This window comes from Apteryx mantelli, chromosome 17 (assembly GCF_036417845.1).
Source record: "Apteryx mantelli isolate bAptMan1 chromosome 17, bAptMan1.hap1, whole genome shotgun sequence".
NCBI lineage: Eukaryota > Metazoa > Chordata > Aves > Apterygiformes > Apterygidae > Apteryx > Apteryx mantelli.
In genome coordinates, this window is record NC_089994.1 from 2,335,056 (window position 1) to 2,362,608 (window position 27,553).

Consider the following 27,553-nt stretch of genomic DNA (forward strand, 5'->3'; position numbering starts at 1 on the left):
AGATATTACATGGGTAAGAGAACTCTCTGCAGCTACCTCAACACTTGTGTAGTGAAGTGTCAATTTTGGCGTACAGATGTCAGAATGATCCAGTCTATTAGCTGATCTAGTGTTAATCTCTGTCACACTACACGTTTTCAGAATGAGTTTATTAAGTCCCAAGTTCCAGGTGAAAGTGGTTGTAACTTGGTTTGGAATTGGTGGAGAGCATTTCCCCGGAATTTCTTGCCTGGTAGTTAGAGTAGGGGACTGGCAGCCTGACTTCTCTTCTTTTCTCTGCAAGTAGATCACGGAAGGGAGTGAGCTAGGTGCTACGGCTGTCTGATTTCATCTCTGGTCGTAGTAATTGACCTAAATGTGTACCTGTGAAAGCTTTGCTTATTGCATTGCTATCTGTAAGCTTGTAATTGCTATCATTGAAACTTAAGCCTGAGATAAAATGAGATGCTGTGAAGTTCTGTCATTCCTAATTATACTGTTTGACTGTTTCATCCTTGATAAGGTGTTTGCTTTAAGACCTTTTCAGAAACCTAATTCTGGATTTGTTGCAACTAAAAACTGTCTTGTTTTACTTGCCTCCAACCTTCATAGTGTCTTCTCTAAATTTCAAAACTGCTTTTATCAAAGCTGACTTTTTTTTTTTAAACTGTTCTGTGCGTTCTTAAGTTCAGGCTTTAAAATATTTGTCTACCTTCTGACAAAGAACAGATCCAAAATGAGAAGCTATGAGATAAAAGCTCACCTGCTATATCCCAAAGGCAACTTTGCTTGCAAATTAATTTGAGAACGTCTATCCATTGCTATTGTTTGAATAGAGTAGAAGCCCTCTTTGAGTCTTGTGAGCTGGTAGCTTTGCCTTTGTTATTCCACTTGAGTTTTCTCAAGTAGAAAACTCTACTTGAGTTTTCTTTACTGTTACTAATAGTGATCAGTAGTTGTAATACACTGTTGCACGCTACCTGTAAGCTTGTCTCATAGCGATCCTGAATCTTTTAGGGTCTGATAGACTTCTCCGATCAAGTCAGTCCCATTTCTCAGTTTCTGAGAACAAATATGTTAGTGTAATGTAGGCATTGTTAAACTTTTGGTCCAAGAAACTTGACTGAATTGACAGAGTTTATTGCATTTCTAGGTTATTTTGATTATTTACCTTCGACAGGTGGAAGTTGAAAGCAAATCAAGCCTACTTAATGTGATTTATTATCTCTGCCTTAACACTTTTTTGTTTCCATTTAAGCGCTGTGCACCTTTTTCTTAAGAGCTGATAACCTTTTAAACAAATGAATGACAAATTCTTATCAAACAAATGCTCATCGTTAATATTAAGAGTTTCTGTTCTTTAATTGGTGATTTGTGGATATGCTAGTCATAAGCCTCGAGTAACCTGACAAATTCAGATTCTTAATTTTCTTTGTGCTGTTCGTACTGCTGGTGGGAGGAATTTGCTGTGAACAGGGCATTATATTCTGGTTGGATACCCATTATAATTAAATTATCATCTTTATCTATGTTCAGTGAACCTTTCTTTTAGTAACTGCCAAAGGAATGTACCTTTCTCCTACTTTGAGAAAATCTGAACTCTGAAGAAAAGGGAGGGAGAAGATGGCAACAAGGTAAATATTTTGTGGCCTTCTAGGCTTTCCTTGTAGGTTTGGCTAATGGATTATGATCAAGGCATAGTTGTTTTCTAATGCAGAATGCAATAGCTTGCTTGTGTGCTTTCTTTCTTTTCTTTTTTTTTTTTTTTGTTTGGACTGGAATCTCTTTAATCCCTTTGGACTCGAGCATGAGTATCACATGATTTGGAGGTGTTTGGTTAGCGTACTTCACTGCTGCAGAGCATCTCTGTACGTAACAGATGAGTAAATTAAGATTGCGGGGAGAAGCAACATGGGAGTCTTCAGTATGGCAGATCTATGTCTAAGGTTTCAATATTTTGTTGCTGGTTTATGTTCTGGCAAAACCAAGGGGAAGCCTCTGATCAGTTAGACTTCTGACCATGATTAAATCAGATTTCTGCTGTAAAGCCTGATGACAAAAAGGACTAGGTCTTTGATATACCAGCGGTATACCCTTACCTTCAGTATATCTACAAATGCTTGAACCATGTGTTAGGGTATTTGTGTGGGAACCTCCTTGAAGGCAAACTACAGTGGTATGACTAATTGTAGGTCCTTCTTTCAGACTCTATGCCTGCATGGGGCATCAGTGGATATCTAGCTCTATAAATATGCACAAACCTTTGTTGAAGTAAAAGAATTCTAAATATTCATAAGCAGATATGCTCAAAAAAAATAGTAGTTTCATGTATAACTGCATGACAGTGACAACACTTCCAGATGCTGCCACATTGCTTTTTCTTGACTTTAGTTCTGAAGGTTTTAGTAGCTAGAACCAAAATATTTTCCACGAGTCTAAAACTGGAATTTTCGTTTTAAATGATAGCATGAATGCTGACACTTGATGAGGGTAACTGCTAAACGCTGATCTCAACTGAGAGGACTACACAAGATAAAAATATCATTGGGGTCTTCTAAAACATTCAGTTTATAGAATATTGTATAGTGGATACCCTGAAATGCTGCAATACAGTCATGAGCTGAGGCTGATAAGCTCCAGTGATTTGGAAGATACTGATCTTGAATATTGGTGCTGCTTTGCAGAATTTGGTACATTAAGCACCAGAATGCTACCGCTTTGCTTAGAGTAGTTTCAGTAATTGATTCCATCCGCAGCTGAAACCTGCTCCTCCCCAAGCTGTTTCACTCGCATGGAAAGAAATGCAGAAATAATTGAGGAGCTCTGGTTGTAGTGATGCTGTAGTTAGCTCATTACTCCAGACAAATTATCTTTTGCTTCTCTAAAGCATCGATTGGTACATTGGGTTAAAAGCTACCTAGCTTTCAACTAGTAGGCCATTCTAAGTCCTCTACAATATTTTTATTTTTATTTTTTCACATAGGCACTTCTTACAAACTCTTAAGAGGCTAATGGTGACCTAACAGTAGAAGGGACTAAGGATGGGAGTTCTTTAACCATACGTGAAAGAAAAGAGCAACACCAAATCTGCTGTTGGTAATAATTCAACTTGGAGTAGGAAGCTTATCTTGAAATCTGCTTGATATGATTCTTACCTGCAGAGGTTGGTTAAGTTCATTACTTGTTACTGCACTGGCTGTTACTTGAACTGGTGGGTGTGTTCATGCAGAGTGCTCAGCCTGTGGAGTTGGGGCCCTTGAGAAAAGGGGTTTGCTTGATTTGACAAACTTAATATTGGTATAACAGGGACACTAAGAGCTATTTCTTGCTCTAAGACTAGTTTTTAATAAACTGTTTGTCTAAGATACAAGCTTGGGTGCTTCTGTCCTATCTGAGGGTCACGCCCAGGCAGCACTCCTATTAAAATTAATGGTGGTATTGCATCGCTCCTTCGACTGCCGTGTTCTCATTCAGCGCTAAGGTATGACAACTTTTCCTCTTGCATAAGAAGACTCCATTCGTTCTGGCTGAGGAGGAAACAGTTTCACAGCTCACTAGAGTTGCATGCTGTTGTATCCTGTAGCTTTTTTTTTTAAATGTTAGTATTTTAAGTTACTGTCCAGCTTTCTAAATTGTCTCTCCCTACAGTCTGTACAACTGCCTGCTGCCGGACCATGTATCCAGTGATGTTTACATGCAGCAATCACAACTGGTGTCTTTAAAGCACTTCCTAGACAATACTCCCTTTCCTTGAGATACTTTGAGAGATCTGTTCAGAGAGCAACTGGTTAAAGCATTAATACATGAAATATTAAATCCCTTTTTGATGAGGGTTCCTATAAGCATACCTCACTGTTATAGTATCTTCTAAGAACCATTCAAATGGATGTAGTGATTATCTGGTCAGCCCTTGCTGAATGCGTTTCCTTCACTGCCTCATGCTTCTGCTAGTAGACCCGAATTGACTGCCATTCAGGTTAGAGACCTAGTAGGGCTGAGCCTCATGTACTTGAACATATCAGGGCCCCAAAATTTCAATATGGCTTACTTTACCTTGACTCCTTTCAATCTCTGCACACTCACAAAAGCTATTCTAGTCTTTTCTGGTTCCTCCAACAAACCTCAGTTTTCAGTCTCATCATAAACATTTGGTACCGTGTCAATCCCAGTACACCAAGCAGTGTATTGGTAAAAAAACAAAAAACCAAAAAACCAAAACAGTTTCTAAAAATGTGCCTTAGATTCAATAACGTGCTTATTATTGAGCTAAATTGACTTTACTGCTCAAAGGTAAAAAGTGATAAGGTAGTTAAAACACACCTTGTCAAAAAAAGTCAGTCTTACCAAATGTGGCTGGCATCATGAAAAGGGCAAGAAGGGACATAGTTTTTTGGGGGAGGCTTGCTGTAACAGCAGTGCTGGTTAGAGGTAAGCAGGCAGGTTGGGGAGAATCTAATTAAATTTTAAGTTTACAGCTTAAAGAAAGGTCTAATGCTTAAAAAAAAAAAAAACAACTCTAAAATTGATTTATGTGCTTAAAGTCCACAATTCTTGTACTGACTCTTGCCAAGACAATTAAAGAATTCCTAGAACTAATTTGAATTTCCAAACTGGTTTTGGAGAGCAGTGGCTGCTTCTGCAGGTGCAGAGAATACTCAAGTCTGTTCAGCTAGGGAGGCGAGTCGCAGTGCTTTTACTACTGGAAAGATTTTGGGGAGTGTGAAGATGTTGCTGTGAAACACCTTTGTGGTGCAGTTGAGGATGTAACCAGATGGGTCTTTTTACGTCTTGCAGAAGGTCAGCTTAGGAACTTGTATGAATTGACGGACAGTAAACTCCTGAACCAGTGTTCTAGTTCTTATTTTCTAGAACTTTGGGCCTCCTATTTGAATCTGGAAAACTTTAAGAAAAAGAAAAGGATCCCTGTGTGTGGTTAGTGTTCTGAAGACCTGCTTAACTATGTGCAGCTAACTAAAGTGCAAAAGATTAAGAATATATTAGGGCCAGTTCAAAGATGGCTTGTTCAGCAGAATGGAGATATTCGTTAAAATGGAAATCAATGCAAAATGTTTGCAAAACAAAACACAATCAGCACCATATTTCAGCAGAAACTGAATCACATTATGCAGTTGCATTCTCCCATAGGTGACTTTATGTTAAGTATTGAAGGACTTGGTTTGACAAAGCTTGTGCATGCTGAAAGAAAGGATAGGTTAAAACTTGTCCAAAGAATCTCCTGCTTGTTAGCTGACTTCTAAAAACACACTTTACCTGAAACCATTGAAAAATTGTGCTGATAACTTAGGTACTGGACTTTAATAACATCTTAAACTCCTAAGAGTTCTGGTTAAACAGCATGGGTTGTTTAACTTGCTGATATTTTTCTGTGAAGCTGACAAATCTGTAGATCGTGCTGAGTGACAGCTCAGCCTCTAAATGGAATTCAGAGCATCTTTGCCATGTTATAAAAAGCTTTTTTGCCTGGTGCTGATCTGTTTCTCCAGCTTAGAGCTTTTTGTAACCTTTAAACTTTGTCAGTATAGAATAGGAATGTATCCTGTTAAAACTTGCATTTGTCTAAAGAGCTAGCTCCTACCTATTCACCTATGTCCTACATCTCTAGATCTCGGTTATAAATACCAAGGTGTGTGTCACTCCAAACTTCCTAGGTAGGTAGTTATTCTTTTTTTAACAGAAGGAAGCAAACACGATCTGTAGCAAATCAAAAACTGTTTATCCTGTTGTATCTTTTTCATTCTTTAGTTTAGTATTATTTCTTACCTTGGGTACGATACAGTGTTGAACTTCTCAATTAGGATTTAGGAGTTGATCTGCAGGTGACTTCATGGCTGTGAAATCCTGGAGATTCTTCCAAAAATTTCTGTCTGAGATGAAGAGCATCTGACTTCAGCACTATCATCTTGAAGGTGATGTATTTGAGGCTGCAAAACTGAAATCAGAAACAAGCTTTCTTTTTGGGAAGAATGGGGAAAAGTGCTTACTAGCGTCTCATCTAAGCAAAATAGACTGGGTGGACACTACAGCATAAACCTGGTAAAAGGATCTTAAAAATGAAGTGCTTGATGATGAAGGAAGGTAGGTTGAATGAAAGGGTCCAAAGGTTACAATTCTGAGGTAGGAGATAAGTCTTCTAGTTAGCCTAGTTAGGTTTGCCCCGCCTTCAAACCTGGCTGCATTTTGAAGGGATAAATAACAGCTTTTCTGTGTGTAAAGCAGTAGGCTTGAATTATAGCCTTCCTTGATATTTTGGGGCTCTTTGGTGTAAAGCTTTCAAGGAAACATTGCTAATACTGAGCTGGTGGGATGGAAGTCAAGATTTTTCAAATTTATCTCAGTTCAAGATTCTCTTCCTTCCAGGATTTAACTCCTTGTCACAAAAGCGACACAGCCTTCCTTGCAGACAGATTTGAGGTAGATATCTGCTTCTTAATCTGAGGTTGCTTTGTCTGTGTTGTTCAGCATCCTGCATCTTTTGAGTTTAACTTGCAGTCTTAAGATGCCACGTTCAGCATAACCAATCTATGAAATATTCTTAAGGGAGATTATTTTTTTAGTATGCTACTTCTACGTTAAGATTGCTGCAAGTAAAGCAGCTATCAAGTGCTTTTGCAGTTGTTCATCTTGCTTCTGTAGCCAAAACTGCTTCTATCCAGAAGCAAATCTTGCTGGCTTAAAACAGCCTTTACTAGGTAGAGTACTGCTGGTGTGCCCTAGTCTAGAACAGGTACTAAGTAATAGGTCTGCTTTGCAGATCATGCAGCTCTTTTGATCTAAGAATGCTGTCTGCCTCATGGCACTGGAATATTAGGCTGAACTTTTGGTGTAGAAAGATCTAACCATTGTAAAGGTAGCCATTACTACCAATTTCAACTTGAGTTGTGCTAGAGATTTATGCAGGAAGTGGGAGCAGATGAATTCCTTTCACAGAACTGTTTTATCCATTGTGAACTGAAACAGTTGAATCGCTGGGTTTTGTTTGGTATTTGTGGTAAGGTTTGATACCTTAGTTGATGAATGTTCATATGTTTTCCACAGATAAAATATGTTTAATCCTTGTGGGTTATAGAATAGGGGGTTAACAGATTTATAGATGTTAAGATGTCTGTGTATATAATTTAATTTTTAGAACTAGTGCACTGAAACTTCATACTGAAAAGTTACTCAGTAACTTGGTTTTGGTTACTGAGCTGCAAATAATACTGGTGAACTTTGCAGCAAGGTTAAATGAGAAATGTACAACAATAAATCTCTAATTCAGAGCCTATTCCTGGAGGCAATAACGCCTTCGTTGGTGACCTTACTCATGCAGATACTCCTACTGGCTATAACAAGATTAAGCGCTTGCTTATCCATGTTGCTTATTATCTATGGAGTTAGGACCTTATCTTTTATTTTTGATGTTTTATTGCATTTTAACTGTAAGCAAAATGATTACCCTTCAGTTTACTCTAATGCTGGTTTGCCTCAAACTTCTTAAAATGAAAGTAGAACGTATGTATTTCTGTATTTGCACTGGTGTAAGTTGCTTCAGAGTATTGGCAGATCTCGTCTATGAGATCATGTGTCAGCCTGCGAGGTAGAAGCCAGTCTGCTAGCACATTTAATCTATTTTTGATTTGTCAAGATCTCCAGGGTAGAAACAAAAAGCACTTTGTCCTCGGTATTCTTGCAAAGACTGACGCTTTTGAATTACTCTTTCTAATTGTCTCTTGAGTTGCTTATTTTCTTAGCGTGCCACTCTTGCTGAGGGAATCTCACTGTTTAGTAGAAGAAAGCCATAAGTGGGTCACTTCCACTGTATGTAGTAAGTTCCAAGGCTTCCATCTATAGGTTGAACATCTCACACTGACACTTTAAAATGAGATATCTATTTGAACAGTTCAGAGTTCAATCTCATCAACAAAAGAAAAATTTTTCTTGCAACTGTGATAGCCCTTGTGTAAGGTTATGCCAGAACTGAAAATCTCATTACTGTCTTGCCTCAAATCCCTGATGCTGTATCTCATTCCCCTCAGAATCATATGAGACAACAATAGTATGAGTGAAGGTACTTTCTGATGAGCATAGAAGAACCCTATAAGAACAGTATCTGTGGGCTTTTAGTGGACTCTTCAGAGAACCATTCATGCTTTATTTATACTTTGTTGCTGAGAGAATATGCAACTTTGAACATATCCGGGAAATACTGCATCCAGATTTTAGTTCTCACTTTTCATATCTTATTATTCTACTTTCCTTTTCATTACTAACCCCAAATTGCCTGGATGTAGTGGAAAGTGAAGTGCTGAACATCAGGGCTTTAAATTTCTGATATATATTAGAGTTGTGCGAGAATATTTCTAACCCTTGCAGCAACTGTGAAGTAATCAGGCTATCTTTAAGCAGTTAAGCTTAGTTTTGTACTGTTTACTTCATCCTTTCCAGGTCTCTGTTTGCATTTACCTTTGCTAAGCAATAATGATTGCTGACTCAAATCATTAAACTGGTGATTGAGTTATCATATTGTGAGAACAAACCAACCAAAGAAACATTATTGCAACCTCCTGATAGTGGAAATTCCTGTAGTGAAATGCCTGATTTAATCTTTAAGCTTGGAGAAAATAAGGGTGTTGATAGGAGAAACTACTTTATATTGGACTCTCATTTAGACTGACATGTTGTGCTAGCAAAAAGAAGTTGTTGTGTGAAAAGAATAGTAGTGACCTTAGAACTGTTTAGAATAGCAGCTCTCTTACGTTAACACAGGCAAGTCTGAGCTTCTTGTTCTTCAGTTTGAACACCAAAGTATAGTGTACAGTGTCCACTTAAGTTTTTTAATTACTGATGCTTCCACAGGCAGAATCTGGATGACATAGTTGCATCCTTCTAATGATTCTGTCTAGGTGTATTTGAGCTTAAACTGTAAAGGATACTCTAAGATATCACTATCCTCCCATCAAATGGGAGACAGTCAGTGGAATCCAGCATGTCTTTCTCCTGAAGCAGGTGTCCAATACAGGTAAGAACTGCTTACTGCCTGATGGAGTAGGCCTTTTAAAAGGAGACTAGGTCAGATATAAACATCTAGCTTTAGGTGAGATGAATCTTGATAGTCTCGGGTGGGGCAGCTCCTGTTAACAGCTAGTGTGGACATGGCACTAAAGACACCTCTAGTAAGGATTAATCTTTTTTGGCTGCAGATGGTTTTCACAGTTTTCTTGGCAAGACAACTTGGTCAAATGACACTGCTGTAGAAGTAGTGTAGATGTGACCTCTTAGGACCCAACTGAAAAGCTCTAAAAAGCTTTGACCACTTGGTTTGAGATGTCCTGTGTAAGGATAGCTCAGAGTGGAGCATACAGGCGTACCTCGTTTTATTGCGCTTTGCTTTATTGCACTTTGCAGATACTGCATTTTTCTACAAATTGAAGGTTTGTGGCAACCCTGAGTTGAGCAAGTCTATTGGTGCCATTTTTCCAACAGCATGTGCTGTCTCTGTGTCACATTTTGGTAATTCTCACAATATTTCAAACTTTTTCATTATTATTAGATCTGTTACAGTGATCTGTGATCAGTGATCTTTGTTACTATTGTAATTGCTTTGGGGCGCCACGAACCGTGCCCATATAAGATGGCAAACTTCATCAATAAAAGTTGTGTGTGTTGTGACTGCTCTGCTGACCAGCTGTTCCCCCGTCTCTCTCCCTCTCCTCGGGCCTCCCTATTCCCTGAGACACAACAGTGTTGAAATTAGGCCAATTAATAACCCTACAATGGCCTCTAAGTGTTCAAATGAAAGGAAGAGTCTCACGTCTCTCCCTTTAAATCAAAAGCTAGAAATGATTAAACTTAGTGAGGAAGGCATGTCGAAAACCGAGACAGACCGAAAGCTAGGCCTCTTGCGCCAAACAGCCAAGTTGTGAATGCAAAGGAAAAGTTCTTGAAGGAAATTTGAAGTGCTACTCCAGTGAACACACGAATGATAAGAAAGTGAAACAGCCTTCTTGCTGGTATGGAGAAGGTTTGAATGGTCTGGATAGAAGATTAAACCAGCCACAACATTCCCTTAAGCCAAAGTCTAGTCCAGAGCAAGGCCCTAACTCTCTTCAATTCTAAGAAGGCTGAGAGAGGTGAGGAAGCTACAGCAGAAAAGTTTGAAGCTAGGAGAGGTTGGTTCGTGAGGCTTAAGGAAAGAAGCCGTCTCCATAATGTAAAAACGCAAGGTGAAGCAGCAAGTGCTGATGTAGAAGCTGCATCAGGTTATCCAGAAGATCTAGCTAAGAGAATTGATGAAGGTGGCTACACTAAACAACAGATTTTCAATGTAGAGGAAACAGCCTTATATTGGAAGAAGATGCCATCTAGGACTTTCATAGCTAGAGAGGAGAAGTCTTCCAAAGGACAGGCTGACAGCAAGAGAACTAGAATTAGAAGTGGAGCCTGAAGATGTGACTGAATTGCTGCAATCTCATGATAAAACTTGAATGGATGAGGAGTGCTTCTTATGGATGAGCAAAGAAAGTGGTTTCTTGAGATGGAATCTACTCCTGGTGAAGATGCTGTGAACATTGTTGAAATGACAACAAAGGATTGAGAATATTACATAAACTTAGTTGATAAAGCAGTAGCAGGGTTTGAGAGGATTGACTCCAATTTGGAAAGAAGTTCTATTGTGGGTAAAATGCTATCAAACAGCATAGCATGTTACAGAGAAATCCTTTGTGAAAGAAAGAGTCAATCGATGCAGCAAACTTCATTGCTGTCTTCTTTTAAGAAATTGCGACAGCCACCCCAGCCTTCAGCAATCACCACCCTGATCAGTCAGCAGCCATCAACATCGAGGCAAGACCCTCCATCAGCAAAAAGATTACGACTCACTGAAGGCTCAGGTGATGGTTAGCATTTTTTAGCAATAAAGTATTTTTTAATTAAGGTATGTACATTGTTTTTTTAGACATAATGCTATTGCACACTTAATAGATTACAGTATAGTGTAAACATAACTTTTATATGCACTGGGAAACCAAAAAATTTGTGTGCCTCACTTTATTGTGATATTTGCATTATTGCGGTGGTCTGGAACCAAACCCACAATATCTCCAAGGTATGCCTATATAAGCATGTGATTAAACTTAACGCTGTATCACAGAGTTAGAACTGTTAAGCTTCCAGGCTCTCAAGTTAGGACATCAGTTCTATCCCATTACCCAGTTAAATCACACTCTGCCTCAAAACCCTGTATTTCTTACCTCACTGTTTCTGTGTTTACCTTTATAGGAACTCATTTCCAGCTCTGGTGGCTGAAGCACAGCTGTGTGCTCTGCTGATCGGCTGATATCTGGCAGTCATACCTGTACAGCTAAGCATCTCAAGACAGTTATTTGCTGCTTGACAGTGGCTGCCTACGTGGAGATGCTTACTCTGTGGCTCAGACTGTACCTGCACACAGGTGCTCTTGGCACTTAGATGCTCTTTGGTGGATCTGGGTGCTGATGCTGCTCCATACCTGTTTGGAAACTTCTTGTATAATAGAAACTTGCCCCAAAGCCAATTTTTGATATTGTATCTTAATTTGTTTAATTTTTTTATTGGTTTTACAGATACTGCTGTGGAATTCATATTGTTTCTTAAAGGCATGGGGTTTTTTTGCAATGTTACTGAAGAACTTAAAGCTACTGTAGACTTTATAAAATCACTATTTCTGTAAGCGTTCACTTTAACAGCATTACGGAAGCTAAGTAATGGATTAACAGAACCGTTCTAAATATACTTCAGCTTTACATTCTTGACAGTAATTGTGATGCAAGAACTTGGTTCCTGAAAATGAATACATCTTACATGCACACTCATGTGAGATTGACAGAACAGCACATGCCAGCCTTGAAGATAATGTTTCTTTCAGTATGACTTAGAATATGGTACAATTATCTTTTGCTTTTGAAGCATTATACAAACTCAGTAATGCATGGCTGTTCAGAGGGACTGTAAGTCACAGGTCATGGGAAAATCTGATTCCTTCAGAAGGGAATGCATCTTAGTCTCTGCAGTCCGTGTAGAGAAAACTACTTGTGGAGTTTGCTTTGGGCTCTTGCATTGGATATGACAAGGTAGCAAGATACTTCTCACATTTCCCTCTTCTTGAGAAGTCCATCTTCTAGCTTTGGTCTTGCAGGCTTTCCAACTTTTCTTCTATTTATATTCTTCAGCTGACTTCTGTACCACTTTATTCCTGAACAGTCAAGTTGTTAGAGGGGAATACCTGGTATATAACGCTTGCAAGCTTCTGTAATGGATTTGTATGAACTGTTCAAATGTCTGTTCTTTCCTTAATTTTCTGTCTCTAAGCTTGCTGTTGACTGCTTGTTTAAATTAAAGAAAACAGAGGGGTGTTTTGGGCAGGAGGGAACTTCTATCCAAAGAGTCAAGGTATTTGAAGGACAGTGTTTAGCACAGCTATCCTGATACCAGTGAGGATGGACTTCCATAGTCATGAAGTTAACAAAATATTACCTCTTCAAACACTGTCTTAAATTGTCCAGTCTCCCTGGAAAAGCTGAACAGTCTTTTGAACATACAAACCCTTCAGGCCATCCCAAACTTGTTTCTGTATTACAGGCAAATGTTTTGGACCTGAAAGACATCTGGTAGATTGAGGAAGTCTTTCTTGCAGTTGCCCTCCTTGCTACCTGTAGCAGGAGATGCCCTTGTTTTTCACAGGGGAATGAACACCTACTTGAAGTCAAATGGAATCGGGCTCTATAATGAAAAGCATTAGTCAACCTAAACTGTAAGTGGAAGAGAGCCAGCTTTGAATGTTTGACAAAATTGTCTCCTGCTGATAAAGGATCTATAGGTCACTTCAGTTTCTCTTTAAAAGTTTGAGTTTCTTACAGAGTGCAATAGACAGGTTGTCTTATGGATTGCAAGAGCCAAGTTGTAATTTGGAGTGGGGAGGGCTGAGGCTCTTTGAAGGTGGAGGTAAGAGGAGGAAGTTGTGAAAAGCTGACTTGCTATTACTACATTGATCTCCATAACTGTGTGAGACCTATACATTAAGCTTGCACTGACATGCTGCTAAAAACCTCCCACACCTGCCCTCCCTCCAGTGGAAGCAAAACTGTAGACTTCAGTTCCTCATTCCTTTGCTGCCTCAGTGCTTTCTAAAGCTGCCACCAGAGCAGCTCTGTCTTAATGCTCTGGCAGCCTTGCTTGAGCCGTCAGAGCGGTCTGTAAGCCTTTCGCTAGGCACACCACCAGCATAGCAGCTGATTGAGCAGTGGAAGCATGAGTAAGTCCCACTGGCTGATTCTCAAGTCTGACATCATATCCAAGAATTAGATGGCTCTCTTTCACCATGGGGATAATGAAATAATTCCTGCTGTGTTATTCATTAACTCACACTTCATTCAGTGGCTTTTAAGAGGATAACAAGTATGTTAGAGGTGAACTTGCATAAGACTTCTGATATCCTTTTGATAAGATAAATGAGTTAAAGGTACGGCAGACAACTAGAAGTAGTTTAAGTGTAGCAGTGATGCCACACTGAGGTGACGTGCAGCGTCTTACGCTTACTGGCTTGAAAACTAATTGAAGAGTTTTGGTTTAGAGAAAACAGTCTGCATTTATAAGTGTTGCAGAAATAACTTTTTAATGCCCAAAGCCAGGGCATTAAGGCCTTCCTTACTCTGGGGGCTGTATGTGGAACCTGGCTGAATGGCTGTTTAGGAAGGTGATGTTCAGCCCAGCGCTGAAGCACTTCAGGGCAGGCCTGGGATCCCAGACTGGGGGACTTGCAATCGTGAAAGCGTATGGAGGGGAAAACGTCTTGGTAAAGGATGGCTTCTCCTGACTCATATACAAGTTTTGATGGAAGAGCCCACTGAAGCTTGTTTGATTTTAGCACTTAATCTAACTTGAGCATGTGTAAAAATTAAATATCTTTTAAATGTTAGTGTGCTGCCCTCTTTCTCCCCTTGCACACAATTTTGTCAGCTTGAGAACAGTCTTATCTTACTTTGCAAGAAAACTTTAAAAGAGAGAAAGATTACCTGCTTTGCTAAGGGGTTTTCCCAAACTTTATGTTCAAAAGAATAACACTTTAAAGGAGGCTGTGGGAATTAGGTATCCAACTTATTTTGCCTCTAATATGAGCCCTTGATGTCCTGGGATTCCTGATGAATATGTCAGTGGCTGTTGGTCAAGCTACAATACCACATGTGAGCACTGTTCTATTCCAAAGGCTTGCCAAGGGATTGATCTTCCTCCAGAAGAGGTTTTCATTCTGTAATGTGCAACTGAGCCAATAAACTAATATAATCAGATGAAGTTGTTTGTGGGAGGGATGCTGACTGGAGTAATTCAAATGCCAAATGAAATGTCTAATCTTCTGAATGTTGCTGTGAGTGCACTGGCATCAGCAGTTCATCCACATAGATAACAACTGTGATCATGCCAAGAAAAGGCTGCAATTGTCTTAAGCATCTGAAAAGAAAACAGAATTTCTGAATGGCCCAGTAAGATTTTAAATTACCTTATACTTGTAGAAGCACTAGGTGAGGGAATGGGAACTTTGGGAAGAAAAATTAGGTGGTGGTCCTGTGAGTCAGGTGATCCATCCTGGAGAACTAGATTCTCTCTCTCTGTCCCGCTTTGTGCTGCAGAGTGAGTGACTGGAAACTTTCAGGTGTCTGGAGTTTTGTCTTCAGTGTTGCACGTACGACCTCTAGGCCTGAGTGCTCCCTTCTACAAATCTTACTCCCAGCTAATGCAGTTGTGTTTCAGAAATACAGAGCACTATAAAAATCAAAAACACTTGAAAAACTAACTTTAGACATCTTTTTCAGGTACCAAACCTAGAAGATGCTTCTGATGCCTTATGTTTTCACTATGCATAGCTCTTCAGCCTTCTAAAAATACAGTGCTACCACTTATCCATATGGGACAGTGGGAAAATATATTTAAAGTACGGTAAGCACCATGGAGCTTAACCAGAAGAGGTGCTATAAAATGAGCAGTGTGGAAAAGACTGGCTTTAGAGTCAGTGTGGTGTTCTGAATAAGGTTTAGTAAAATATATGTATTGAAAAGATAGTTGTGTTCAGAGAACAGTTCAATGTAATGCACTGCATGAGGAGGGAGTTTATGGGAAACAAAGGATGGAGAAGAGAATTGATGATCATACATAAGCTCAAAGAAGCAGAACTAAAGCTTCACAGGTGATCATAGTACTTGTATTTTCTAATGTGGAATTCTTCACTTGGCATCTTAATGTCAATATGTAATAATCAACAACTTTAATTCTACTGCATATGTAAGTGGTGAAAATAGCTGCGGTGTCATTAATATACTCTTCTGTCAGCTTGTCTCCCTTATTTACTTTATTGTGCAAGTATCCATAACAACCTTAACTTGTAGTCCAAAAATCCATCACCAAAGCATGCCAGCCCTATCAAGGAGCTCTTCCTTTACAGCAGCATTTACATGCCAGTGCTCAGACTTCTTGAGCTGTTGTGTACGGAAAAAAGTTAAAATATCAAAACAGTCAGGCCATGGCTTCATATCTTTTTTCAGAAGTTCTGTTTTCAGCACCATGGTAATGGTGACTGGAGAAAATGAACATCTTCGATTCGTGTCAAGTGTTAAATTCTTTAGACCAAGCGTATAGATTACTGCAGTAAGTGCTGCTTCATGGCTTTCATTGGTTATTCTGGAAATCTCTACCATGAGGGAAGACTCTTTTAAAACAGGTCTGTCAGCTGGACCTGAAACCAGTTTATAGATAATTACACTTCCAAGCTAATGACACAGATGCAGTACTTCTATTAAAACGTTTACTTATATTTTATATGAATTTGGTTGACAGATTAATTCAATCTTGCCAAGTAAGCTTTCCTACATAAGGATGTAGTCTTTTGCTCAGGCAAAGCAGCTTGATCATTTTCTGGCGTTTGAATGTAAATGTACAAAATTGTGTGTTAACTCTTTCAATAATACAAGGCCTGTTTGCTAAGGCTGTTCCTGCAGTGAGCTCTTGTTTATCCAAATTACAAATTTTCACTTTTTCATCACAATTCTGAGCATTTGCTTCCGGAACTTGATTTCACAGGTAGATTTTTGTGTTACATCGATGGGGAAACCTCTTGAAATAAAAGCTTATGATGAATCTAGTAGACTTTAAGTGTTCTGAATGTTGTTCTTATCCCTGTTTGTTCTTCCTAGTTTTACTCATAGTTTGAAGGCTCCCTTTGCCTTTGAGCTTTTTTCCTAACTTAAAGCTTTCTTAAGGTTCCAGCCCTAATACTGAAACAGGTCATCTAGAAAGAATCTCTGTCTTTGGAGATATTCAAAACATGGCTGCACAAGTCCCTGAGCAACTTCATCTATTGGAATGGTGTCAAGGAGGGGGTTGGACTAGATGATCTCCAGATGTCCCTTTCAGCCCAAATTATTCTGTGATTGTGTGTGTGTGTGTGTGTGTGTGTGTGTGTGTGCGTGCACATCTATCCTGGTTTTTCATACTTTTCTCCTTGGGGTTAAACAGGCAGAAGTAATTTTTGCTGTTTGCAAATGAATATCAACTCTCATTCCTGTAACTGTTACCACTACAAAAACTTCCACTGTTGAATTTGAGCCTTTCTGAAAGAATGCTCTCTGTAAAATGCAGTCCTTTCAGACTCGAAGGCAAGCTTCCCTGCAAGCAGCTTTTAGTTTTGTAGTTAAGGGGAGGAAAGAAATTCCTGGCTCTTCCTGGTTTGCACTTTGTAGACCAAAGTTGACACCTCATAAGATTTGCTTCGGAAATCAAGAATCCTCTTACAGAGTTTCTCAGTGCTGTTGCATGTGTTGTCAACAGCTTCACCCTGCTTGCTAAGGTCATAAAACTAGATGTAGTCAGTTGAGGACAAGGTCTTTGGCTATTTGATTTCATCTGGAGCAAAATGACAGATCAGGAATCTTAAAATCAAGTGATAAGCTTCTTACTGCTCCTCATTTATGTTGTATGTCCGTTCTTGACAAAACTTCCCTGACCTTTTTTGGATCTGAACAAATCATGTAACTCGAGTACTTTATTCTCATGGTTTTAAGACTTACATCTGAGTTTGCATTCAGTAAGAACAGACACTACCTTGCTTAGCTGCTAAATCAGTTATCCTTGAATTTGAAATTTCTTCTACTAAAGAATAAAAATAGACTTGTCTAGTTAATCCTATTTAATTTTTACTGTGACATGCTGTTTTTGTGCACCTTATTTAAGATCCAATACCTGTTCGTTAGACAAGTCACAGGTAAGAATTCTGGTATTAAAAAATGCATAGTTTACACTATTTCCACAGCCTTAAGCAAACTTGTGGACTAATATGCACTTGTTCTTGTATTTGTTTCCCTGTAAAGTACAACTTGAAGGGGGCATGCCAAATTCAGTGTAAAGATGGTTATATATCAATTTTTGTTTTCTTGCTGGCTGATACTGAAATACAAAGGTTCATGTGCAAAACAAAATTAAAGTGGATAACTTAAATTTCTTGTTTACTGATATGCATCTTGTTTAACATTTGAGATTAACATAGGTTTTTTTGTTTGTTTGTTTGTTTTTTAATTTAAACTACCTTACCTGATCCACCAATAACAGAGTTACCTGTTGAGCTGCTGTCAGTTTTATAACACGTGTGTGGGTAAGATGTGGATACATTGTGCTTCAGGAAAGTTGCTGAAGAACCTAAGCTTTTTGTCCTTTGAATCCTTTGAATTGATGGTTTCTCTTTTAATTACAACCAAACCTTTCTTAGTGAACTAGATTTGTTTTGAGTCACACTGGAAAAGAGTGAATGTTTTCTTAGTATTAGGATAAAACACCTAAAAATGACTTAATTCCACTTGTGTTTTTTATGTATTGTTAGTATTTTTCTTTCTCAGTGTTTTCTATATCAGCCAGAAAGAATGAGTTTCTCTAGGGGAAATAAGAGAGAAGACTGAAGTCAGAGTTTCTTGCCTGTTGACCTAGACCAATCCATACTAAGTCAACTTGGGGCGAAAAGTGTGTTCTGCATAGTCCCATTAGTTTTCACAGGAACGTGTCTGTGTACAGATACATTCCTACAACAGTTCGATGCTAGAACTGAAGGTCTCTGTAGATGGTGCTTCTAGTGTTGAGTTGTTATAGAAATGTGAATATACAGGCACCTATTATTATCCTGCACTACTGATTTGTCATTTTTTTTAAAGGACCTGTAGTATAAAATTATACTGGAGTCGCATCTCTTTTTCACGTGAATACTAATCAACTGTACAGAGCTATAGTGTAGATTGATCTAAGTCGACAGACAAGAAACCCTGACTTAAATCTTCTTCTGTACTTATTTTCCCTGGAGAAGCTCATTGCTATTGCTTGATACAGCCACTGAAACACATTGATTTGAAAGGAGCTAAAGCCACCATAAAGGATTGATTCCTTTATTCAAATATCTGCTCATACTCTGCTAAGAAAAATTAAACATTTGGGTCAATGGATTTTTAATTTTAAACACTGGAGGGGAAGAGACTGATCTATGACTGAAATATATATTAATTGGGGATATATCAAATCTTGCTTCAGTAGAAGCTGAGTTGCATTCTATCACAGACTTGAATTTCAATTCTAACTGAAACTCAGCGTTTTTGATACATATGTGCCTTTAAAAATCCTCGTTGGTGCCTCTAAGTGCTTAAATAAAATTTAACTGGTGCTTCATGCTGTTTAGTTTTTTTAGAATGAGCACGTCGTTAATCCAAAAATCCTTTCCTGGGCCTGAACTTTCCAGCAATTTCAGTGTAAACTGAAAGGCTTGTGGACTTTTGGTATTATCAGAGTTATATGGAGACAAGATCTATAGGGAGCTGTCATGACTGAACCCAGCCTCCTGGCTGTCTAAGAAGACCTCTTAAGAAATCGTAATTATTCTTTGCTTTAAAATGTACAAAATTGGAACGAGAAGGTTCCAGAGCGTGCTACCACAGTATAGTAGCTGGAGGGCTGCTGGACTTAAATTACATAACAGATCCAATTTGCTCCTCCTAAAAAGCTGCTTTTGTGCCTTTAGAGGAATAAATTTTGCAGTTGGACAAAATTAAATTGATCTGACTCTGCTCGAGGCCTTCCGTATTGGAGACTAGAGGCTCATAATGTATATGATAGATCTTCAGAACAGTTACAAAAATGGAAGTACGTGAATATTCCCTTCTAAAGAAATGTAAGACTCCATTGAATGTGCTTCATGTCTCCCCCGTAAAAGGAGGGCATGTATAAAAGCAGTTTAAATCCTTAGTATTTGAGTAGGCTCTCGAGAACAAGATGCAACCTTGACTGGTCATTCAAAGTTCCTCACTGTGGTTTGAAATGCAGTTGTCTCCGGCTCACTCAGTGCCCCTCCCCCTTTTTTTTTTCCCTATATATTTACAGGACCCTCTTTAAGACTATTTTGTTTTTTCCCTTGCCTCTTATTTTAGTCATGGAGCCCCATTTCCAGCCCTTATTTGAAAGTGAAGCTGTCAATTTGCAAATGGAAAGCAGTATTTAGCAATTATGCTTCCTGCTTCTGAAAGTAACTGGCCATTCACGGATGGAGAAAAATGGGACTAAATAACTGCCTTAGAATTTGGAGAATATTGAAGCTGCTTAACTGGAGGAGAAAGTGTTTGCTTTTCTGTGTTTGTGTGTGGGTGTCCCTTCCTCCTCTGGCTTTGGTGAATTGAATCAGCTGACCAAACCAAGGGCATGGAGTAGCAGGTTTCTCTGGGTCGCTGTGCCGGCAGATCGACTGAACCAATGTTGTTTGTCCCTTGAGAGCTAAATATAGGAAACTGGCCTCCTTAAGGAGGGATGGCATCTAGCTTGAGTTCGGTTGCAACCTCTTAATACACCTAGGGGGACCTAAATTCTTCCCTTTTGTGCCTAGCTGAAGGGCTAACATTGGCGTGAGTTTTTTCCCCCTTGCTAGGAAGCTTGATTATTAACAGGACACACCGTGGAGAGTTTGGAGAAGTTGCAGCTGAAAATGAATAGATGCAATAGTCTTCCCTAATCTGGAAGGGGCTGGCAGCTCAGACAGGAGGAGGGGAGTAATTTATTCTGGTAATTCAGTTGTCTGGCTTTAAACTTGCTGTCTAGAGGGCGCCTAGTAGAAAATTACTTATTCTCTTGTATGTTGGTGGTGTTTCCTTAACCAGCCCTTGCTGGTCTCCTTATCATGCGTAAGCACACATCATTTTATCTGTTCATAACTTCTAGGAAAGACTAGCCTGATCCTTCATTAACTCCTGAAATGTAAAATTTAGCTGCTCAGTTCATAAAAAGGGCAGCTTCTTGTGACTATGTATAGTTGGCTCTCTACTTAAGTCAGCTCTTTGAATGTAATTATTTGGTTAACTTGTATTGATCCAGGATTATTTTACATGTACTAGTAAAATATTTGGACTCATGCTTTTTTGTATTTACACAGCTTTATACTGTAAATAAACAGTGCTATTAATGTTGTGATCAAACATACTTGTCCTGTCCCCATGTTTGGGTGGAAGAGACTAGCTCTTTATCCCATGAATTCGTTAATGCCAGCAGAAGTACCATGGCTGTGTATTATACCTAAAGACAATTTCTCTTCCTGGTGGTACAGAAAGCAGTTGTATGATTAATAGCTCTAATGTAGAGCCTTATTCCAGTGTAGTCAGTGTTTGAGCTGCAAAATCTGCAATAGTTTGGCTATAGAGGTACAAATTAAGACTGTAAACTAGCAGAAGTGTTCAGTCAACTATCTACATGTGGTGTCCAAAAGACTTCCTCGCCTTGTTGAAGTTAACCTAACACCAGCAGTGAAGATGCGGGTGCCTGGGTTTGCGCTATCGGCCGATGGAGCAGGTCCTCAGCACCGGTCTTCTCCAAACAGTGTTGCAGCCGTTTTAATCTTCTACAGTTGGAGCAAACAAATATGCGTTGTAGTGAAGGGTTTTTAGGAACAGGTTTTTATTCAGTCTTGTATAGCTTTAATCTTGCAAAGAGTTTTTTTCTGAAATAAAGTATTATGAATTTAAGACTCTCCAATAAAAGGTCCGTATGGCCTCTTGATCATTTGTGTTTTGTTCTGTCTTGGTCTCATTTTTATTTCACTGTAGGAACACTATAATAAAACCATTTATAACAAGGCTCTTAGGAAAAGAGCTGAAACCAAAAGGAGACAACTAAATTTTCATGTGTACATGGTATTGATCCCACTTTTTTAATTCTCAGAGGTTTAAGCTGTAGTACCTACAACCAAAGTTAAATTCTTCATGCTAATACATTTTAGAGCTTACATGAACATTATTTTAATATTTCATATGTAACAGTTTTTTTAAAAAAAGAACAACAACAAAAAAAACCCCTATCTGTCCTTCAGGTTTCTAAGGAAGATGAGCAAATTAATTGAGTAGTTCTGGCTAAGAAGAAAAAAATTCACCTCAGCAGCATTTGCAGTGATTTGTAAGTTGGCTCAAATTCTACAAATACTAAAAGACATGCATTTGCTTTCAGCTTTTTTTTTTTTTTTTTTTGTCAGCATCTGCTTTAAAAACAAACTGCAGCCACAAATTTTAGAATAGTGATGCTCTAACCTGGCTCTTGTCGGCCCATGTTGCGGTCTGATCCTGGGGTGGTCTTTCTGGCTTAGTTCTGTACTGCATCCACAAATTGACCAAAGTCACGGAGATGTGACATGTCAGTCAGTGTAAGTTTGGGGGGGGACTATGGGAGCAGGACCCTTTCCCTCTGATGGCTCGGCCTGTTTCGGGGACCTGAAACCTGAGCTGTCATGTGTATGGGGTTTTCATTTGTTTTTAGAAAAAACAACGTCTTGAAAATGTCATTTTAAATACCCTGTATGTAAGCACAAGCTGCTTAAGGGAAAACGAATAAAAGCGTTTCTGGAGTGTGCCACGGCTTTCCCAAGCGCTAGCGTTGGGCTAGGCCGCGTGAAATGATTGCCTTTCGCCCCCTGTAAGGCAGGCGCGTGTAGGGCGCTGCACAGTGTGCGTCCGTTTCGTTAAGCCTCTCGAGCTGCCTTTTATTCCCAGATGTGGAGGATAGCGATGGTATGTGCGTGTCTTGGCCAACCAGGCTGCGTGACAAAACTGTTTTTTTCTATGCAATTTAAGAATTAAGCTTTAATCCATTAAGTGATTTATAATAGCGTTGTGCAAGGTGCAGTAAAATAAAATAGCCTCTAATTGCAGGCCTTTATAACAGAACGGAGGCTTTTCGTAGTGTCTGTTCCCATGTAGCTTATTCAAGCAATAGCACTGAGAATTTCTGAGGGGCTGAGTTTCCTGATATGGACATTTTGTAGCAACTTTAAAGCCCTTAGTGTTTTGAGAAGTAAACATGTGAATTATTCAGAGCAAGTATTTGGTATTTAAATAAAATTGTCTTATGGCAAAAACATTGACTGGTGCTTGTTAAAGAGGTCTTAAAAGCTTCGTGCCAAAATGAAGTGTGGTACAAATGAGGTCAGTTTATACACTTTTGAGCTCATAGCTGTAACTGGATGTGCATTGCCCTGAAGTAGTTCTGTGGAAGAATATCTCACGGGAGCGTAAGCCGAAACTCCAGAGGACTCATCAAAACAAAGTGGCTCCTGGCACCCTTAGTTCTTCCCATTTTTACATTTCCTTTTTGTATGACTTGCAGTTCTCTCTAGGGTTGCACTGGACGACAAGGAAATGCAGTGTATGGAGAGTCTGTCTTGGTAGGTGTTGTATATGGAGATTTCCAGAGAGCAGTGTCATCCTCTGTTTCAGGGCTCGTCTAGTTAATGGAGAGGACCGAGTGAAAGAAAAAATTACTCTGGTGGGGTTAAGAAGGCCAAATAGGTGTTTGGGGAGAATGAGTAAACTGTTTGAGAGGCTTCTATTAGCAAGCTGCTCTTCTCCATGTTTTAATTTAATTCAATTGTGTGTTTGCTTTTTTTTGCTTTTTTTTTTTCCCTGGGAAGGAAAAAGGTGAGGGAGTATTGACTTCTGGCGAGTGTGGCAAATGGGCATTGCAGGCATTAGTGGAAAAAAGAAAGTACAAAGAGCACGCTACTCCCTTCCGGGGCTTTTCTGCCATTTCAAATGAAAGCTTTCATTACCTGGTCCCCATCTTGCTCGTTTGCTTTTCTCTTTCAATTTTATCTCTTCGATCTAGCTTTGCCCTAATTTCCTTCCCGTTTTTTTTTTTTTTTTTTTGGTCACCTTTTAACATAATTTTCCCTGCCCAACCCACTTGGTCGCCTTGCTAGCCCAGAATGTACTGAGACCCCTCCATTTCCACCACCTCCAGTCCCAGATAGGAGTTCTGCATCCTCCAGACTCTCCTATGTGCCAACACCAAGTTCGGATCCCATCTTGGCAAGTCCCTCCACAGTTCAGACTGTTCCGTGTAGCTCTTCCGTCTTTCTTAGCAGACGTTCCTTGTCTGTGTTGGGCAAGCAAAGTTAAGGAATACAAAGTAATAGAAAAGGAAGAAAAGAGAATGGATTAATAATCAAAACTTCAGACTTCCAGTGGTTTGATGGAAAAGCTTCATGGGCAGGTAAATTATACCCCAGTTTATATACAAACATATATGTGGAATTTGGATCTCAGGGGCTTATCCAAATGAAAAAAGAAATTCAAAGAAAAGAACTGAAAATGTTACAAGAAAAAGTGAAGTTTTCTTCAGATTTTTGGTCTCCAGCTTGCTGCTCTGTTTTGGCCTGGATTGTTTTGAGATAAATGCAGGAGAATATTGATACAGAATCTTCTTAAAAATCTCTAAGTTATTGGAATTTACTGTAATCCCACCTAGAGCTCCACTACTGTTTACAGTAGGAGTGTTACATCACTTATGGAAGAAATTGATCTTTCCTAATGCAAGATCCAATTTTCTTTATCACCATTAGCTCTTAGCTGGTAGCAGTCTTAGCGGTACTTTTACCACCTCTCCTACTTGAGTCTTCTGTCATTGGAATCTTTCCTTACTGTTTGAGATTTGACACACTCTTCGTTTTATTTTTCAGCAGTTACTTCTGAATTCAATTCTTGAAGAGTGCAAGAGATTGATCTTTTTTTAACTAGTATGCAAAGATAGATAAAGATAATCAGCTTAGTCAAACTACTTTTAAAAACAGATTGATGCCAGTTCTGACTGGGAAGATGAAGGCAACTAATACGCCTACCTATAAAAGGTTCCACAAAAAATAAAATTAGCTACCATTAATGTTATCGGTCAGTGCAGTGCCATGCATTGATAAAACTTTTTTTGATGCTTTGGACTTCTGTAATTAAAAGGTTACGTGTTTGTCACTCACGCAGAAGCACAGGTAGAATGAAAAACGGGATAAGACGTTTTCAGGATAGCATTTGACCTGGAAGCCTGGGCTGTCGTCTGAATGAAGAGAAAATGAGATTCAGTATGGCTGTTCTCTTTGCTTATTCTCTGTGATGTGTTTGAGTATACGTATGGCTGGTTCTTCAAATTCAACTGCTTTCTAAACTGGAAATTCAGTTACCTAAGTCAGTCTTGGGAAGTATATGATGCAGGAGAAGGCACGTGACAGGATCTACCAGAAAATGCCTCCCTGAAGGTCCCTTGTTTCTCCTTCTCTATGTGCGTGTTTTAAAATTTTCTATAGAGTAGTAGCCTTGCAATCTGCAGCCTTGGGAGCGACCGCGTGCAGGGCAGCCAGCCCAACGTTCTCTCCTCCTCTGCGGTTTTTAGCTCAGCCGCGAGCCAACCGTATCACCCCAAGTGCTATGTAGCTGATAATGTGTTAAGGAATAGGAACAAAGTACTACTAAGAACAGGGTAAAAATAGCTTTAGAGGAAAACAAGTTTGAATCCAAGAGCAAGAGCACAAAAAGAGAAGTAGAGGACGAGAAGAATTGTGGACAAAACGCGAGCTAAAACTAAGGAAAAAATGAACAAACAGGCGGCAACACGGTGAACGTGTGATAGTATGGTGGAAGAGAAGGTCTGTTCACTACAAAGCTAAGCTATGTGGGAACAAAGTGTTTGAAATGTAAACAAAAATAGAGAACTTTGAATCAGAAGCTGCACTTGCATAATATTGAGGTTGTGACATGGTGTGGCATAACCAGTGCAGAAACGCAATCGTTCAATGAAGGGAGAGTAAATTTTGCAATAGCTGACCGTCAGAAGAAAAAAAGTTTGGTTCTGTCTGCTTCTCTGAGGCTGGTGTTTTCTATGGCTAGAGAAGATTTGAATTTGGGTTGTTTTTTCCAAAGGCTATTCTTCTTTTTTGTCTTCTGTCATTTCCCTTTACGTTCATCAAATCTTCCTTTTTTTATTTTTGCTAGATATGTCCTTTGAGCTAAGAAACTGAAGTGACAGCTTTCCAAGCTTTAGTTAAATAAGCATGTGTATTAAAATCATATTTGAGAGTTTTCTCCTAACCATTTGCCTGTGTTTAGTTTAAATACATGTTAACAGAAGCATTATCACAGATTCACAGTATAATTTAAGTTGGAGGTTGTCTAACCCAATGCCTTGCTCACCTTTGAAGCCAGATCATGTTGCTCAGGGGCCTTGTCTGGTCCAGTTGGGAAAATGTCCAAGGAGATTTTTTTCTCTTAATTATTTTACTACTTAGTTTTCACTATTGTGGTATGCGTGTTATATCATCCAACCTCTCCAGTTCTCCATAGCATCTTTCATGAAAATACAGCAGAGGCAAGACCCAAGTGGATATTCACATCCTAATTTAAGTGTTTACCTGATGTCAGAGTTCCCTAAACAGTCAACAGAGAGAAGGATCCCAGGAAGATGGTTCAAAGCAAAAGCTTGGCTTAAGTATTCAAATTCAGATCACCTTAAGCACCGGAGCTATCTAACAAAATGACTTCTTCGATATTTAAACCTGAACAGTGTTAATACGTCCTTTAGAACTACAATATCTGTGCTTAAAAACAGTAAATCCATAGCAAACAAACTGGGTATGAGTACGTGTGATGACCTGGGAAGAAAGGTGATAAAAAGCCTTTTCCCTTTCCAGGCACGTTTGACTTTGTAGGAGTTACTAAAAGAGACTGTCCTGTTCCCTTTTCTCTCTTTTCCCAGTGCCCATCGTGGTGCTGAGTCCGTTCACCATGGATCAGGCAACCGGAAGAGCCAGTGCAAGGGAAATAGTGGGAGCGCACAGCTGGGAAGGCTTGATCCCCTTTCCCAGGGGGAGCAAGCTGTGAGATTTGCTCAGCTGTGTTAACTGAATGCTTAGAGCAGTCCAGAGGTTGCGCCTCCCATCAGCGACTGCGAGATGCTAGTAAAATTCCTATCAAAAAATCGTTGCCCCTCTTTTGCAGGTAACCAAATGGTGCTTTTAGAAGCTGTTCTGTAAAATCAATTCAGGCTTACCTGTGGGTTTTAACAACTGTGAACATTAGTAGCATGCTGCTTCTTACAGTCAATGTTTTTTTTTTTTGTTATTTTTTTAGTTTTGGCACAAGTTGCTGCCTTAGGAAGTGATAGCATTCTAGGTGCTTATCTGTGCCTAGCAGCCTTACAAGAGGAATGCTAATGAGCGTGTCACGAAGGAGCTTCCAAACACTGGCAGAAATAAAGCGGAATTATTAACACTTATATCAGAACATTTTTTCCTGTTTTTAAACTTCTCTAGAAAACGCTGGAGATCCAGCGGCTTCCTCCAGAACTTGTTCAATTCGAGGAAAAGTTTGCTGCAGATTTCATTGAGGTTTTCTCCAGGACCTAAAACAAAAACTAAGTCTCCCTCCAACTACCCTAAATGTGTGTTTTGCCTTTTTGAAAGTATGGGCTTGGTCAGAAAAGTGTCTTTGAAGAAAGTCATTCTTGGATTGAGTAGTCTGCACAGCTTCTTTTCATGAGTTTGCTCGGTATTCCCGTCAAAGGCAACTTTATACACCCAGACAGTTGTAAAGTTGAACTTGTTCCATGGTTAACCTGCTCCCTCCGAGTAAAGCTGTGTACTTTTTGCTTCTTGTGCCGTATTTGATTATCATTAACCCATAAAAGCTATTGGAATTGGGATTTGGCTTGCTGGTTGTCTGCTGCGGGAAACATAAGAAAAAATAGCTGACCTCTTTTGCAGGTAACAAAATGATACATTTAGAAACTATTTTATAAAATCGTAATTCCTGCTTACCTCTGGGTTGTAACAACTGTGATCATTAGTAGCGTGTTAAATCCTTTCCTGTTTTCCCTGTTAAAGCAGAACCTTCCCATGGTGCCTTTTTTTTTTTCTAGTAGTAGCTGAACGGAGAGATTTGTATACCGTTTTTCCTGAAATGCAGCCACTGCATGAAATGTTAAACTCCTTTTGCTTGAAGCTTCTAAGTTTGCACTTTCTAACTATGCTTTTCTATTACCTGAGACCTAAAATTATCCCTCTTTTGTGTACTGAAAGCATTTTTTGTTCTTTCCTGTCATAAAATAGAAACTAAATGAGACAATAAATGTAAAATAGAGATATTTTTAATGGACCAGAATGTGAAAATTGCCACTGTTTGGGACACATTGGTGTACTAGGAAACTACTAGCAGCAGGATTATTTATTTGT

General features: G+C 39.2%; 1 long non-coding RNA gene across 1 annotated transcript in view; it reads left to right on the forward strand.

Moving 5' to 3' along the window:
- Positions 1-27,553, forward strand: part of LOC136993527 (uncharacterized) — a 38,412-nt gene that overhangs the window by 7,015 nt on the left and 3,844 nt on the right. The window lies entirely within an intron of this gene.